This window comes from Amyelois transitella, chromosome 16, assembly GCF_032362555.1.
Source record: "Amyelois transitella isolate CPQ chromosome 16, ilAmyTran1.1, whole genome shotgun sequence".
In the NCBI taxonomy this organism is placed as follows: domain Eukaryota; kingdom Metazoa; phylum Arthropoda; class Insecta; order Lepidoptera; family Pyralidae; genus Amyelois; species Amyelois transitella.
Genome location: NC_083519.1, coordinates 1169570 through 1183676, shown reverse-complemented (window position 1 = coordinate 1183676; position 14107 = coordinate 1169570). Strand labels below are relative to the sequence as shown.

Here is a 14107-nt window from a genome sequence, read left to right as displayed (position 1 = left end):
GCTAATAAAAGCGTAGTAAAAATAGAACCACAAAGGGGCAAGGGTGTGTACCGTTTACAACTGTTGTGACTTCATTACACCGTTAGTGAAGAAGAAGATTAAAAACATATTATCTTAACGTTCGGTTATGACGTTTGGGTATGCTTAAGCTGTGGTAACTCTTACACAAGGAGCGCAAAGGACACAAACTCCCAAAGCTATTTGCGTAGAATGCAACCCTTTAAAATTAGATAATAACAATTTTGTTCGCTCTTTATTTTATGGTATAATGCAATCATTATCTCGTGCGTGTCTGACCAGTGTTCTGGCTTGGCCATCAGTCCGCATTCAATTCAGTTGGACTGTAGACGCCTCGCCGAACGGTCGTATCGTTGTACGACGAAAAACGCGCGGACAGATCTATTTAATAGTGATCTTTTTTTATTGTGTTTAATTTGTGTAGTGCTATTGTGGATTTATTGGTGTATCACTGGACCTGCGCACCCAACAAGGTTGGTATAACGTGATCTTATTTCAGTTTTATGTCAATGTTTTGATTCGATAAAGTTTTTTTAATTAAATTTCGGAATGGCGCGAAATGCTGACTTGACGTAATATAATATTGCCGAGAAGTTTTGATATAATATATATAAATTGAGTAATCATATAGTTATTTTGATTATGTTTTATAACTGTAGATATTATTAGTGATAATGATAACACAATTGTTATTAGAAATCATTTAGGGTTTCATAAATTAATGATAATGTATCTTTATTACTTACATTATCATGTATCTATTTGTAATTAATTTAATTAGTAGGTTGTAAGTTACCATTATTTATTTCCTAACTTTCATACCTACGACCTTATGATTTTGAAATAAATACAAAGCTGTACAAAAAATCTTTGATTTTGTGTGTGTCCTATAAATTGTTTTATTTTATTTATAAAATTCCTTGTTTATAAATAGTAGGAAAACTTAATTTTTACTATCAACCAATACTATAAAGTCTCCTTGTTTTCTCTGTCTGTATGTATGCGCTAATCTCGGAAAGTTATGGACGGATTTTGTTCCTGTTTATGAGTATCTATGTATAAATGCTACCCGTGTGAAGCCGGGGCGGGTCGCTAGTTATACTGTAAAAGGTATTAACACATTAATATTTCTGAGAGCTTTAAGTTAAGGAAATCGCAAGGCTTACCGGTTGCTTATATCTTAAGAAGGAAACCGGTTTAAGCTGAGCTTTTTGTACCATTCGTAGTAAAAGACTTGTATAAATATTGACTAGTTTCGCTCGCGACTTTGGTCTACACATATACATAAACACATAGAATCACATCTTTATCCCTCACGAGGTAGACAGAGGCAACAGTCGTTTAGGTAATGATGAAATTAATAAGGGAAGAATAGATCGAACGTAGGCAAATTATCTAAGTTTATACATATTTTGTATTTCTGTTAGTATATTTTTATATTGTTGCTAAAAACACAGTGACTTGCCGCTTTTTACTTAATTATCTAGTTCCTTTATTGTTTGCCGGTTGACTGGAAGAGATCCCTTCATGGGATAAGTCCGCCGTTGCAAGTGATTTATTTCTATTATAACTATGTAGGTATGTACTATTTCTAGTAACTGTGCAAATTTCTGTGCAATAAAGATATAACATACATACTTACAAACATACATTCAAGTTTAGTAGCCGCACATAGGTACATACAGGTAAACACGTCTTCATCCCTTACGGGGTAGACAGAGCCAACAGTGTGAATATATTGAAACGCCAGAATTGAGACTATTTATTATTCGTTTTGATATTTAGATAGTTGCACCGTGTGGTTCACGGCACCAATATAAAAAAAAGAATAAGGCCACTCCATCTCATTTCCCATGGATGTCGTAAGAGGCGACTAAGGCTTATAAACTTGGGATTCTTGTTTTAGGCGATGGGCAAAGCAACCTGTCTCTATTTGAATCTGAATTCTATAATAAAGCCAAAAAGCTGAACGTGGCCTATCAGTCTCTTCAAGGCTGTTGGCTCTGTCTACCCCGCAAGGGATATAGACGTGACTTGAATGAATAAATACTTAGTTACAAGATAATGTGGATGTAATAAGTTGTTGTAAGAACTGGTATCGAGGTCGCTAGCCTCCGGTACTCCTGTCGTAACCAGGTTATGTTCTGACTCAGTGTCGTGTTTACATCGACCGTTTCGGATAATGGTATCTATGTACATTTTGTGCCGTGTGGTTCCCGGCACCAATACAAAAAAGAATAGGACAACTCCATCTCTTTCCCATGGATGTCGTAAAAGGCGACTAAGGGATAGGCTTACAAACTTGAGATTCTTTTTTTAGGCGATAGGCTAGCAACTTGTCACTATTCGAATCTCAATTCTATCTTAAAGCCAAATAGCTGAACGTGGCCTATCAGTCCGCTCAGGACTGTTGGCTCTGTCTACCCCGCAAGGGATATAGACGTGATTATATGTATGTATGTATGTATGTACATTTTGATCGATTTCAACGCTAGGTCAATTGTGCATCTAATATTTTTTAATTAATGTCCCTAATTTAAGCAGCATTTTAATAGTCCATTGAAAAGGTCTAAACGTAATCCCTCAACTTTTTTTTAATATTTGCTTTGTCTACCCTGTAAAATACAAGAACGTGAAATATAATATTAACTATAAAATAGACGCGAAAGTGATTTGTATACTCATTCGATCTAATCACTTCTAAGTAAGTACTTACTCTTGTGGGGATATGCGCCTATCACACAAGTTTTGACACCATTTCGTTCCTATCTATTAAAATCGTGTGGTTTTACCCGGGCGCCGTGTGGTTCCCGGCACCAATGGAGAAAGAGAATAGGACCACTCCATCTCTTTCCAATGGATGTCGTAAAAGGCGACTAAGGGATAGGCTTATAAACTTGGAATTCTTCTTTTAGGCGACAGGCTAGCAACCTGTCACTATTTGAATCTCAATTCTATCATCAAGCCAAACAACTGAACGTGGCCTATCTGTCTTTTTAAGACTGTTGGCTCTGTCTACCCCGCAAGGGATATAGACGTGATTATATGAATGTATGCTATTAAAGTCCCTAAAAATAAACAAATGAAATCAATACCTCGTCCGTCATGAGAGTTGTTTTTTTTTCTTATTAGATCTCTAAAGGTCACTCCGTGATGCAACCCTTTTAATTGCAACTTATCACTGCAAAATCGTGGGTGCTATTCTGCAACTCCATAATTCACTGAAAACCGGTGAGACTAATGACAACAAATCGATTGGGATTGATAAAAAACTTTTTAATTTTAAGATTAAAATCGAAATTTTAGGATATTTAAAAATCACTGTTAAATCCGTTACAGACGCGCTTTCCAAGAATAATAATTAAGTATTTAAAATAATCTTTCTGCGTTTTTCTGATAGAACGTGCGCTTACTCAAACCTTGGATTCTAGAATTGTCTAATTTTTACATTACCATAATATTGAAAGTTGATAAGTACTTACATACAATATATGATATACATATCTACATATGAACATTACATTACACATAATGTTCGTTCTATTGTAAATAGATAAGAGAAAAATATGTATCTTTGTCTTCCATTTACAAAATTGACCTTAAGGTCATTAAGAATTCATTTATAAAGTGGTCGACAGCACCATCAAGTTACGCTTACTACTTCTCAGTAGGTGAATCGTATGGTTACTTAATAGGAGCCATTATTTATTGTCGTGGTGGTAACTACTATAATGACGTTGAGTGACCTTCTCAGAGCACCATTGTATGCTAAAAAACTTCATGAAAGGGAAACTTGTTTGCTAAAAATACTGTTAGTCGTAATTTTGTTGATAGATTTAGAAATCTCCAGCTGAGATTTGAATAGATTGTATATGTTGGTAGAGGCTTTTTCGTATAGCGAATTATCTCGTTTATTAACCGTGGGTATTTTAAAAATCTCCCCCTTGATTACACAAGAAACCTTCATCTCAAATTTCAAAACTCTAGACTAAAATCAGCGTTAGTTATAGGCTGTGCGTTGAATATTTCAGTCAGTGTCCTGTTTAGTATGTTTAGAAGAAGATACTCAAGAAGATTTCTTATGACATAATTTGTAAGTTGTCGTGTGTCGTGTGGTTTCCGGCCCTTTAGGATATAACCACTCTACATATATCTTCCAATGGATGTCGTAAAAAGCGACTTAGGGATAGGCTTATAAACTTAAGATTCCTCTTGTAGGCGATGGACTAGCAACCTGTCACTATTTGAATTTCAATTCCATCATAAAGGCATACAGCTGAACGTGGCCTTTCAGTCTTTTTAAGACTGTTAGCTCTGTCTACCCCGCAAGGGGTGTAGACGTGACTATATGAATGTATGTAATTTTTAAGTACTTTGTTCATGGTTAAAACGCCAGGTAATAGAGTCAAAACTTATGCAAATTCTTATTCTTGTTGTAAACATCGTTATTAAGTGGTACCTTGTATCCTATTTTGAAACTAATATAAATTCATTACATTGGCATGTACCTAGCTGGGTCGCATTATGCAAAACGTAACTACATTGACACACAGACAGATCGGCCAATAATAGAGAATTTAAATGTCGACACGCGCCTTATTTCAGGGTTCAACGGGCACGATCTCTGAATATTGCGAGATCTATAGGTAATTACAAATCAACATTAAATTGTACTTTTTACTGTTTTTTTGAAAAGATGTTTTTTTTTATGAATTTGTTGGCATTGCATGTACCCTAATCTGTATTTCAAACATATCGATTTTAAATGCGGAATGCGAAACGGGCAGTGAAATGAAAATATCGTGAGGAAACCTGCACATACAAAATTATTCATCCTCGAGAGCTTCAACGATGCCCAAAATCTCCATCGCTCCACGCGGACTAAGTCGCGGGCACAGCTTTTACGATATAAAATTTCACAGTGCAAAATAAAACAAATGGCGTGTTAGCAGTTGGTAATTTATGATCGTTAGTTGCAGGCATGCGCGAGAGTGCGGCCCGATCTGCTTTTAATGGCACATCGCATCTCCAAATAGCGTGAAGATACCATTAGATCACTCATTGCAGCATGCACTTGCGCAGGAGTGCATTTTGTCTTGAAGCCACAGCGTAGAAACAATGTCTGGTACCTACTAATTTTTCCGTGTCTTCAAACGGGAATTTTCCAATAGACGTTTTGAAGAACGTTAATTTCTGTTCTTTAAGAGGGATCTTAGCTTCTTGGGGGTTAAGTGCTTAGGTAGTTTGTAGCTTTATGACAAATAATATTGTTTGAATTTCGTATAAATGAATTAATCATAAAGGTTTTCTATCGTCCACATTTCTATTCTAAGTTTGGATAATTGTCAACCGATGTTGTGAAACCAAAAGATATGACTAATATTAAGTGATGTTGAAATGTCCCATAATAATGAATAAAATTTGCATTTTGAATTTGGATTTTTTGAGTAATATATTAGATACTTTAACTTTAATTTAATTTATTGAAATGCTTTCTCATCTCTTTCACGATCTCGGATTGGGTAAGTTACAGTTTTTAACACAAAGCGACTCGAATCTGTAGCCAATCATGCTCAGCGATTTTGCCCGGGAATTGAATATACAGAAGTTTAATTTTTTTTTTGTTTGATTATCCATCAAATATTTCCCTATCTTATTAATTCTTTGGTGACAGAAATGTTATTAAAAGAACACTCGAATAGCTGATACAATCTACAGATGAGGCAGTACACGAGCAAAGTCAGTTTTATGATACCACTGTTAAGAAGACGCGACTGTAAGGGTTTTTACATACATACATACATATAATCACGTCTATGTTCCTTGCGGGGTAGACAAAGCCAACATTCTTGAAAAGACTGATAGGCCACGTTCAGCTGTTTGGCTTAATGATAGAGTTGAGATTCAAATAGTGACAGGTTGCTAGCCGATCCATGCAGTCCTTAGTCGGCTTTTACGACATCCATGGGAACGAGACGGAGTGGTCTTTTTAATTTTTTTATTGGTGCCGGGAACCGCTCGGCGCTTTGGTTTTTTACACATAAATTTTCCAGTTTCCTAGTCGATAGAAATAATAACATGCCACTTCCCATCTCCAAACAGCGTAAAGATACCATTACCTCACTCACTGCAGCATGGAGGTACTCAGACGTGCCATTTTTACTCTATTTAAATGAAACGAAGAGTCATGTTAACAGATTTTCTTCATATTACTATTTATCATAACACTGAACCTTTGAACTGTTCAAATTGTCAATGTAACAAGTATCCTTGAATGAAAATTAAGTACTAACTAATTACGGTTTTATACGCTATGTTACGTAGTTATTACTCTTCATTAATCACCGTTTTGTAACGGATTATGTCCTCATAATGTACTTACATATAGCCTGAGTAAAACAGTTTAATCGTTTATTTAAAACTAGCTGTGCCCGCGACTTCGTCCGCGTGGAATAGTTATTTTAGGCATCATTGAAGCGCCCAAGAATGAATAATTTACCCCGCTTTTTTTCACATTTTCCATTTTTCTTCGCTCCTAATAGTTGCAGCGTGATGTTACTCGTATATAGCCTAAGGCCTTCCTCGATAAATGGTCTAATCAACACAAAAAAAAATTCAATTCGAACCAGTTGTTCTAGAGATTAGCGCGTTCAAACAAACAAACTCTTCAGCTTTATATTATTAGTATAGATAAAAATACTCCATTATACGAAGTATTTTACATCGGCTAACCGTGACCGTATCACTTAGATTTTATTAAATTAATAATTCACAATTTTAATGAATAAATACAAACATCAACAGGTCACAAGTTATGGCCGTACGTGTAGTTAAATTTATACATTTGAAAAGGCTAATTATCATGCAAAATTCAAAGTTAATTATTCTTTAAATATACATGTTATCTTTTATTAAAAGAATAAGTTTCAAGTCACACTTCTGTTAGTTATGCATACATGCATAAAATCACGCTTTTTCCCGAAGGGGTACCCCAGAGACTATATATTTAAACTTACCACGATCTCTGCATTCTTCTTTCGCTTCATCCACATTCATATACTCTAACTTTACTACTCTTAACCTGACCTTTTAACCAGGAACTCCTTAATTTGATCTAGGTACGTTCGCCTAGGTCTTCCCACTTCTACCTTTCATTTCTGTAAATAACAAACACAGAAATCCCCTACAGAATCTCGTTGGTGTCTCTTTAGTTATGTATAACTCACCCCCTGTTTAAGGGGGGTCTGGCGATATGTGTTCCGCTTCGCGTAGCCATTCCATCGTCGAATCCGGAATAAATACATACAAACATATAATCACGTCTATATCCCTTGCGGGATAGACAGAGCCTACAGTCTTTTAAAGACTGATAGGCCACGTTCAGCTATTTGGCTGTAAGATAGGAATCAAATAATGACAGGTTGCTAGCCCATCGCCTAAAAGAAGAATCCCAAGTTAATAAGCCTACCCCTTAGTCGCCTTTTACGACATCCATGGGAAAGAGATGGAGTGGTCCTATTCTTTTTGTATTGGTGCCGGGAAACACACGGCACTACTATAATCCGGAATACAAATATAATTCCTTGTTGAAATAAAAATCCTGGTTTCCTTAGTCATCTCTTAAGTTATGCCACTTATACATCGACCATTTATAAAACAAAGGTCAGGTCAAGAGTATCCTATAACGACGAGCTTCTGTGAGACCCACGAATGTGGATATTGCGAAAGAAGGATGCGGGGATCGTGGCAAGTGGAAAGACGTAATCTCTGCCTACTCCTCGGGGATAAGGCATGAAACGGAACTCACATGCGTCACTCGTAGTGTATGCCTAACGCACTACGAGTGAAAAAAAAAAACACATATTTATTCAGTAATTACAGATCTTTACATAGGTTTGTTGTTGGAGCCTACTTTTAAGCATATAAATGCCTGTGCCAGCAGGCTCCGCTCTTTTATATCGCTAGGTCATGAATGTACTGAAAAACTTCTAAACTTTTGTGTGTACTTAATATTTAATACATACATACATATCATCACGTCTATATCCCTTACGGGGTAGACAGAGCCAACAGTCTTGAAAAGACTGAAAGGCCACGTTCAGCTATTTGGCTTAATGATAGAATTGAGATTCAAATAGTGACAGGTTGCTAGCCTGTCGCCTAGAAAAGAATCCCAAGTTTGTAAGCCTATCCCTTAGTCGCCTTTTACGACATCCATGGGAAAGAGATGGAGTGGACCTATTCTTTTTTGTATTGGTGCCGGGAACCGCACGGCACTTAATATTTAATTGTATTATTTATTTACAACAGTGACGCGTGTGAGTTCCGGCTCCACGCCGGTCCTCTGAATTTTCATGGTTGGCGGCGCTGTTCCGCGGCTGACTCCGTTACGTCCAATTAGATCGCTCTGTTGGCGACAGCATCCTTTGTTGTAGAACGCTGCTTTTGCGAAGTGGGGTAACGGCATCCTTTTAATTTTTAGGCGAAAACAAAGCCACTCGGGACTGTTTCATGATTTTGTAGATTCACGATATTTTATTATCTATTTCGTTGACTGAAGATTAGGGTATTGAAATTAAGTAATCCGTACTAAAATTTAAAAGACAAAATATTGGTTTTTTTGTTTATCTATAATATAAAAATGAATCGCTAAATGTAAAAATCACGTCTATATCCCTTGCGGGGTAGACAGAGCCAACAGTCTTTTCAAGACTGAATGGCCACGTTCAGCTATTTGGGCTTAATGATAGATTTGAGATTCAAATAGTGACAGGTTGCTAGCCCATCACCTAAAAAAGAATCCCAAGTTTGTAAGCCTATCCCATAGTCGCCTTTTACGACATCCACGGGAAAGAGATGGAGTGGTCCTATTCTTTTTTGTACCGTGCCGGGAACCACACAGCTCTAAATAAAATAATCCATACTAATATTTAAAAAACATATTTATGTGTAAAAATACTTGTGTTTTTGTTTATATCTAATAAACTTCTGGGTCGATTTTGATGACATTAACACAGGGACAGACAAAACTTTGGTAACATGGGCTTCTCTTTTGTTATATCGCAAAAGATAGTTACAAAACAAACGTTTAAAAATCGATCGAATGCCGAAAACTGAATCAGAAATAATGTTAACAAGACGGACGCAGTGATAAAAAAAAGATAGCATTAGAATTAACCTGAGTCATTTATCATTATCGCAACACCATACACCTCTTTTTTCACTTAAGTCAAACGTCGTACACTCATTAGTATGCAGTACAAGACGCTCATTGTAAGGCGACCTACATACGAGATGGCCCATCTGTGTTGCACCACATCCAGTACATATAAGGGCCCGAACATACTATAGGTACTATACTTTATGCTACCTTAGTACTTAGCAATTCTCAATTTTATAATATTTAGGTATTTGTTCATTTAAAGAATGTGCATTTTTGATAGGCTAGCAACCTCAATTTTATCATTAAGCCAAAAAGCTGAACGTGTCTTTTTAAGACTATTGGCTCTAAAGTTCCCGTTGCCAAAAAGAATCGCAAGCTTATGAGCCTATTAATTTACTTTTAACTTTGAAAAATTCTAAACACAGTACTACTACATCAGTAGACATCTGTGGTTTAATTAGCATGTCTGCTACAGCCCTTAGGTCGACGAAGATACGAAGGCCAAGTTTCTAAACGCTCACCGAAGCGTTCACTCAAAACGTCCATAACTTTAATTGTAGAGGTTTTTGTCTCCAATGATTCTCTGCGCTTCATTGGCTATTATTTCTAAATAATACTAAAATCAACCTTGTTCCGTTTTCAAAGAAATGACTGGAAATAATTAAGCCAAAAAAAAGATTTAATTACAGCGGAAGAAAAGCAATTAATAAAGCACAACTGTTGACTGTCGTATTTTTGTTGGGAACCGAAAATTATATTTCTCAGATTGAAGTTAAAAATAGCGTAAAATGTTTTGAAATCTGTTATAGCAGCACCATTATATCTTCTTCATACAACCAATTTTTTTAACGGCCTCTGTGGCGCAGCGGTAGTACGCTTGTCTGTGACATCGGAGGACCCGGGTTCGAATCCCGGCCAGGGCATGATGAGAAAATAACTTTTTCTGATTGGCCTGGGTCTTGAATATTTATCTATATAAGTATTCATTATAAAATATAGTATCGTTGAGTTAGTATCTCGTAACACAAGTCTCTAACTTACTTCGAGGCTAACTCAATCAGTGTAATTTGTCCCGTATATATTTATTTATTTAAAGAATGATTTATTGCAACACTTCCTGTCTTTCGATTTACCTCATAGATATTAAAAGAGGGAGAGGTTAATATACCTAAGTTTTATCTATACTTCTGAATAAACGCGTAGGTTTACGCTGAAATTTGGCAGAATTTCAACTTTGTTAGACAATTTAATGAAGGATTTTTATGGAAACAAAACATTTGTATAATTATTGATGTAACTATGTCTCAAAAGTCATTTTTTTAATTCGATGTATAAAACTCTTCCGGTACTGTCTTTTTAGAATCTTTGAAGATTGCTAGCTCTGTCCACCCCGCAAGGGATATAAAAGTGATTATATGTATGAAAACATGCTTACTTATATTTATTTATCTAGGAAAATAAGAATAAAACTTAAACAGAAATTCAGCACAAGGGCACTACTTATTTTACTTAAAAGATTGGATTTCTCAAAACACCCACGTGAAATAAATGACTATGAGACTTTTCGATTAACGTTAAAATCCTTATTCAAAAACAATCTGCGCCGTGTGGTTCCCGGCACCAATACAAAAAAAATAGAACCACTCCATCTCTTTCCCATGGATGTCGTAAAAGGCGACTAAGGGATAGGCTTACAAACTTGGGATTCTTTTTTAGGCGGTGGGCTAGCAACCTGTCACTATTTCAATCTCAATTCTATCATTAAGCCAAATAGCTGAACGTGGCCATTCAGTCTTTTCCAGACTATTGGCTCTTTCTACCCCGCAAGGGATATAGACGTGACCATATGTACATATGTATGTATGTAAAAACTATCTCTGTAAGGCATAGCTGCTGCCTGTTACTATCGAGTTCCGAAACACGCTGGATCGAGATGAATGAGCGTCAATGAAACCTGTTTTCTATTTGCAGATGAACTATCTGGTTGATCGAGAATTCTCGAATCTGTAGTTTACATACATGAGCGTAATTCACGGCAGGGAACTTATGTAGAACTTTTGCTGATCGTTAACAAAATCATAGAGATTAGTCCCCGTTTTTAATATATAAACCTTGAATTTTGGGAGCTAGTGCTAGTAAACGGAAGTAAGGAAATAGAATAGATTTATTTTCAAAATTGGATAAAATACACTTATTGACGTCACATCACTTAAATCTAATTATAACTTCTACCGCTTCCAAAGCGCATGTGTAGAGGAAGCGGCGGAACAAACTACACTGCAGCATTTTCAGCGGACGCCAATTTACAAATATAGGTAGATCTTTTAAATCTAAATCGTAAACGAATGCACATTGTCTACATTAAAAAAAATTAATGAATGTAGAACTAATAGGAATTTTTGCATCACGCCTCTATTCCGGAAAGGTAGGCAGGGACTACATCTTTTTACTTACCACGATCCCCGCATACTTCTTTCGCTTCATCCACATTTAAGTCTCTTCATATAAGCTCATCAGTTTAGGGTACTCTTGACCTGACCTTGACAATTTGAATCATTTGATTTATATCAACTGTAATATCCTACTAATATTATAAATGCGAAAGTTTGTATGTCAGGATGTCAGTATGGATGTTTGTTACTCTTTCACGCAAAAACTACTGAACCGATTACGATGAAATTTGGTATGTAGGTAGCTGAAGACCCAGAATAACATATAGGCTATATATTATTCTGGGTCTACTTTTTATCCCGGAGTTCCCGCGGGATTGATAGGGTTTCCATGCGGACGAAGTCGCGGGCGGCCTTTAGTCGTATATAAATCCGGCTTAATGCTATGAACACGTCTTTGGGAGGCCCATTGTGAATACATTTGAATAGAATTGATATTCTGTCTTACTTATTAACGTTGCTGCAACCATAGTATGATAGTATATAGGCAATCCTATTGCAAAACCTTGTTTATGTTACAGAAGTGTTTAATGTTTATCTTACACTAGCCGTGCCCGCGACTTCGTCCGCGTGGAATAGTTATTTTGGGCATCATTGAAGCCCTCAAGTCGTGTCGCTGTCGCTTAGGCAGTCAAAACATCACTCAATTACGGCGTCGAAATTGTAAATCAATTAATTTTCCGTAAATCATAATATTTTGATCTCGTATCGAATAGAATCGAGACCGATTACGGCTGGTACATCACTATTGAGTAATCGGTTGTGCAACCGAACGATGGCGAATCGATTCGTACCGACCGAATTGTGAATCGAGACACGTTATTGTTACGATTAATGTGGCTTAGATAGATATCTATCAAATTCATGAAAATATACAGATGTATTTGTCAGAGTTAATTGAATCACTGCTTTGGTTAATGTAACTGTCCACGTGAAACGTTTCTATTCACACATTTTGTATATTTGCTTAGTTAATCTGCTCTCATTTATTCTCTCCAAATAACCAAACCCTCTAAGCATTGCCTGTCTCTTCCTGTCACCATATCGAATCCCGGCCAGGGCATGATGAGATACTAACTTTTTCTCATTGACCTGGGTCTTGAATGTTTATCTATATAAGTATTTATTATAAAATACTAGCTGTCCCGGCAAACGTTGTTTTGCCATATAAATAATTTTTAACTAATTTCTAGTTAAAAAAAATGTTAAGGGTGGACAACCCTTATCACTAAGGGGTATGAAAAATAGATGTTGGCCAATTCTCAGACCTACTAAATATGCTCACAAAATTTGATGAGAATCGGTCAAGCCGTTTCGGAGGAGTACGGGAACGAACTTCAACAAACATTGTGACACGAGAATTTTAGATATAAGATACCTAGTATCGTTGAGTTATTATCTCGTATCACAAATCTCTAACTGACTAACTCAATCTGTGTAATATTTCTCTTATAATATTTATTTATTATATCGTTTCTCACATCGCAGCATCCCTTGTCACGGTATTCCTTATCTTGTCAATCAATCTTCTTAATTTTATTTTGTATTCTGGCGTTAGTTCCTGTTACATCCACATCCTCTGCAGAGGAGCCCTGAATGAGTCTGGTTTTTACACGAAGCAACTCCCGTCTGACCTCCACACCCTTTACAGAGAACCTAACCCATATTGGATCATGGTAAAAGCTGTTCTAGATAAATTTGTCTGTTCCCTCCCTTAGTCGCCTTTATAGATATCTATAGGAAAAAGATGGCACACTCAATCTCCTTTTTCATAACACTACAAAAACTGAATAAGAAGACAGTGCTAAACTATCTCAGGCCTTGATGTCCACCATCTTTCCTAGTAATAACGCAATTCTTGCTGGTACGTAAAAATTCCAAGTTACGTAGTCAAAGTAAATGAATTTTATTAGAATGTCGTAAATTCTGAACCTGCTCTGAGCATCACATGGTGGCGCACGCGCATCGTACACGCTCGTACCAATCGCACACACCACGTGGTTAATACAAAACAGATGTTGGTATCAATGGTTTTAATTATAATACGTATAGGTCTTGTTAGATAATATCAAATAAATATTTAAAGCGAAGGAAGTATGCAGAGATCGTGGCAAGTGGAAGATGTAGTCTCTGCCTACCCCTCTGGGGAAGGGGCGTGATCTTATGTATGTATGTATAACATTCTTAAAAACCCGTTCAGCGCGAGTTGGACTTGCAGGAAACGGAACTATTACAGACGGATAACAATTGGATTATTTTGGGATAAGGAACTAAAGGGGAAGGGGGAAAGGTATTTTCCCGTGTGGTTTTACGCATTTTAGAATAGGACCAGTGCAAGCGTCTTTGGTAATCTGGTATTCCCTTGTTAATTCCTTTTTTTCGGCTATGGACTAGTCAACCATTCGCTATTTGAATCTCAATTCCATCATTATGCCATACAGCTGAACGTGGCCTTTTAGTCTATTCAAGGCTCTGT

At 36.5% G+C, this 14107-nt stretch overlaps 1 protein-coding gene across 2 annotated transcripts in view; it reads left to right on the top strand.

The window, feature by feature from the left end:
* Positions 1-331: 331 nt before the first annotated feature.
* The window catches only part of LOC106138933 (mucin-2), a 64367-nt gene continuing 50591 nt past the window's right edge, over positions 332-14107 (top strand). For both annotated transcript variants that reach the window (XM_013340241.2, XM_013340240.2), the window contains exon 1: positions 332-491. The gene's annotated coding sequence lies outside the window, so the exon portion shown is untranslated. The remainder of the gene's footprint in view (positions 492-14107) is intronic.